General features: G+C 39.3%; 1 long non-coding RNA gene across 2 annotated transcripts; it reads left to right on the top strand.

Annotated features, from left to right (window-relative positions):
* Positions 1-1,769: 1,769 nt before the first annotated feature.
* On the top strand, positions 1,770-3,754 carry LOC140838669 (uncharacterized). Of its 2 annotated transcripts, none has more exons than XR_012119640.1 (3): positions 1,770-3,114; positions 3,204-3,300; positions 3,535-3,754. It is a non-coding gene; the product is annotated as an uncharacterized lncRNA (long non-coding RNA). The 2 variants fall into 2 exon arrangements; XR_012119641.1 differs by having other exon boundaries at positions 1,771-3,078.
* Positions 3,755-4,474: the final 720 nt, after the last annotated feature.

Below are 4,474 nucleotides of genomic sequence, written 5' to 3'. Positions count from 1 at the left end.
TGTTTTACAATTCCATGAGATTCTATAAAAGTCAATCAAAATCCATCAACTCCACAAAAGTCCACCTTTTAAAAAAAATCATTAAAAGTCATTAAAAATTTAGATTGAATACACCCCTTTACTTGGCTCGTTAATTCCATGGAACCCAACATCAGTAGACGTTATCTCTGGTTGCATACCGTGAAGGAAGTGTGGGATGCAGCTCGGAAGATGTATTCGGACCTGGGGTATCACCTATCAGAACGCAAAAATCGTCAGTTATTAGAAGTCGCTTGTGCCATCATGTTTACCATGAATGTTCCAAAATACCTATGGGGGGACGCCATCCTTACTGTTGCTTATCTCATTAATCGCCTACCAGTCGAACCATCAACTTTGACACTCCGCTATCTCTCCTTAGCAGATCATGTCCACATTTGTTTAACTCCCGTAGTCTTCCCAAACATTTGGGTGCACGACCTTTATTCATGTTCATGCCCATCTTTGCAGTAAACTTGATCCTAAAGTTATCAAATAGTTTTCATTTGATACTCTCCAATTCAAAAAGAGTATCGTTGCTATTGTCTGGGATGTCACATTCTTTGAAGATAAAGCTTATTTTTTTCCCCACTTCACTTCAGGGGCGAAACCATATCAAGAAGCTCGTTGGGATATTCCACCCATCCTTGGTGTTAGTCGAGACACCAAGATTGTCTCCATTCCTGACCAAGTCCAATTCAACTCTCATTTAACCTCCCCAAGTCATGTCCCAATGATAGAAACAGGAGGAGAATCTACACACCTCAGTAAGTGTTGTAAGTATATTCTTGACGGAAAAAACTGCAAGTGGATGAAGACATTGTGAATTCTAACCTCAGCCAACTAAATGAACCGTGGTAGATCCCCGATCAGGTACTAGTCATGATCTTAATATTCCAATTGCAGTAAAAAAAGGTGTGAGATCTTGCACTCATCACCCGATTTCTAACTTTGTATGTTACTCAAATTATCCACTGCATTCATGCCTTTACCTCGAGTCTGTCAAGTGTGATGATTCCCAGGTCTGACCAAGAAGCACTAGCAATCCCAGAGCGGCAAACATCAGTTATCGAAGAAATGAATGCATTGAAACGGTGGAACTTGGTTGAATTACCAAAAGGGAAAAAGCATTGGAATGCAAATGCGTGTTTGCAGTCAAGTACTAGGCAGACGGTTCAATTGAAAGACAAAGCACGTCTGGTAGCTAAAGGATTAATTCAAATCTATGGCATTGATTATACCGTGATATTCGCACCAGTTGCCAAGCTCAACACTATTAGGATTCTTCTTTCTTTAGCAGCGAACCTTGACTGGCGACTAAATCAGTTTCATATAAAAAAAAAGCTTTCTTGAATGGTGAGCTCGAAGAAGACGTCTATATGAGTCAACCTCCAGAACATGAAAAAGATTTGGGAAACCAGACTGTTTATAAGCTTAACAAATCTCTTTATTGGTTGAAACAGTCACGAAGTGTGTGGTTTAACAGGTTTTCCAAGGCAATCATAAAATTCGAATATAGCCAGGGACAAGAAGATCATACCCTCTTTGTCAAACATTCAAAGGAAGAAAGCATCACTATCCTTATTGTTAAATCAATGGCTGAGATTTCATCTTGGCAAGAAGGAATAGACTAGCAGTTATGATATATTCTTTCTGTATATAAAGGTCTTCTCATTCAATAATTGTAGGGTGGACTACTGTATTCTTGACTCTCCATGTGAAATAAGAATTACACTTTTCTTCTACACTACTTCTACTCATTCTCTCACAGAGCACACACGGCCTAAACAAGACAAGTTCTTCTGGTGGATATCAATGAATCACGCCACATCTCTATAACACTTATAGTTTACGTTGATGACATCATTGTAACAGGGAATGATCGTCAAGAGATTGAAGATATCAAGTCGATGATTGCTAAAGAATTCGGAGTCAAAGATCTTGGACTGCTGAAATACTTTTTAGGGATGGAAATTGCTGGAAGTCAAAGAGGTATTTCAGACCTAGTAAAACTCCGATTGAGTTGGGAAACAAGAAGAGGGTGTTCGAAGGCAAACCGGCGGATAAAGAAAGATATCAGCGTTGGGAAACTTATCTATCTGTCTCACACTCGCCCAGATATTGTTGTATACGCACTCCCCATGTCAAGGTCGTCTAGACGCCGTATACAGAATCTTGAGATACTTGAAGCAGACTCCTGGGAGAGGTCTCTTCTTCGCAAAAACCAGTTATCGAGGGCTGAGAACCTTCACTGATGCAGATAGGGCTGAGTCGATCGCTGACAGAAGATCAATTTATGGATATTGCACTACAGTTTGGGAAAATTCGGTAACTTGGCGCAGTAAAAAACTGTTGCAAAAAGTAGCGCGGAATTAGAGTACAAAGCCATGGCTCGAGGAGTATGTGAACTCATTTGGACAAGACGAGTGATGGAAGAATTAAAGATAAAAGCCGAGGATCCTATACAGCTTTATTGTGACAATAAATCAACAATCAACACAGTTCTAATCATGTTCATCACGACAGAACAAAACACGTAGAAGTTGATTGACACATTGTCAAAGAAAAATTGGAGCAAGACATGATTATTGTTGAATACGTGCTCACATCTAACCAACTTGCTGATTAGAACGAGCTCATGAGTTCCTGGTAGACAAGCTTGGCCTTATCAACATCTACAACCAAGTTTGAGGGGGAGTGAAGATCGGAATGATTCCGATCAAATATTTATAAAGATCTTATTTCAGTTAATTGTACTTTAATGGGATAAATTATGTATTTTGTATCTTTTATCTTTAGTAGGACAATATTTGTTGGGGCCTAAATTAGTGAGATTAGTTGTAGCCTTGTATTATATAAATTTTGAATTGTACGATGATGAATTTATGAGAAATAATTTTCTTATCTCAATTTCTTCTTTACCTACCATGTTGTTTTTTGCCAGGAAGCTGCAAATTGGAGTACAATATATCTCTATTGCGGGTGACAGAACCATTGGAAGAGAGAAAGGAGCAAGCTTTATTCAGTCCTCCTCTGTCGAGGCAGCGTGTTGAATTTGCAGTACGCCATATTAAAGAATTTTCTGCGTCTCCTTTGGTTTCCCCTTTGGTATCAGCTGATATACTGCATACTTGTTTTCCAGCTATAATGTTTCGGGATTTGGGACTGGTTCACTTTCATTGCAGGTTGATTTTGGTTGCGGTTCTGGATGCTTATTGGATTCTTCTGGAAAAAAATGTAGGTGTAGATATATCGCAGAGAAGTCTTGCACGAGCAGCGAAGGTAAGGAGCATCGACTGTTGTGGCATCTAAAGCTGTATAATGTTTTTGTTGTCATGTCAACAATATTTCTCTCTGTCGGTCTATTTTTGTTTCAGTTTGATGATGTGTCTAGCCAGGGAGGTTTATGACTTGCAGTTACATAAATGATCTATTCCACTTAGTTCTCTGGGCCGACTGTGCCCGTTTAATCTTAAATCTTGTGGCAAATTACAAATAATCTTTCTACCATTGCAGTCATTGCACACAAAATTAAACAGCTTATTGGATACCAAGGATGCATCTAGCGTGATCAAGTCTGCGGTGCTATATGATGGCTCAATCAAGACATATGATTCTCGGTTGCATGGATTTGATATTGCAACTTGCTTGGAGGTACTTGCTTCTCCTTTCTCACTTTGTCTCTGCTATGGTTCCTATTTTCTCGCATTCATCGTATTTCTGATTGGCTAAACCTGGAAAAAGAATGATGCTTGTTTATTTCGCGATGTAGTCCTCAGTTCTTTCTGTCCCAAGATTCTGTTGGTCCCACGTGCGGAATTTGAGATAATAAAACCCGAAAATAAAGAATAAACTGGACACCGAGATTTACGTGGAAAACCCCTAAAAATTATTAGGGTAAAAACCACGGGCAAGATGAAAAGAATTCCACTATAATATTTTGTGGTGTACAACTCACTCACTGTGTTTCCAAAGAGAACACACACTCTCTTAATACAGGAGAACAAAACACCTCACAAATATTATAGAACTAAGCACTCAAATGCTTATAAGATGAGAGAAAACTCGAAGAAGGGATGATTTCAGAATGAAGGGAGGAGCTCTATTTATAGAGCCTCCTGTCAGTGTGAAGACGTGTACAAAACGCGTCTTCCATCTTTCCAGGAAATTTCCGCCATTTGAAATTTACGCCTGCCTGCCCACATTTATTACATGTTTTGACTGGCCCCATTTGAAAACTCTTGTTCCTGCCGACATTTCTCCCACTTGGAGATTTGATTGAGAATCAAACATATCTCCACACATCCTTTCAATCTTGCCATTTCCTGCTGCTTACGTTTCTGCTAGACCACTTGAGGATCTACACCACTCAAATTTATCAGTGTTCACTGGCTTAGTCAGAAAATCAGCTATGTTGTCCTTTGTATGGATCTTCTGCATATCCACACTTCCTTCT

The sequence above is a fragment of the Primulina eburnea genome, chromosome 8 (genome assembly GCF_022965805.1).
Source record: "Primulina eburnea isolate SZY01 chromosome 8, ASM2296580v1, whole genome shotgun sequence".
NCBI classification, from domain to species: domain Eukaryota; kingdom Viridiplantae; phylum Streptophyta; class Magnoliopsida; order Lamiales; family Gesneriaceae; genus Primulina; species Primulina eburnea.
The sequence above is the reverse complement of the archived record's forward strand: the minus strand, read 5'-3'. Positions and strand labels throughout refer to the sequence as shown.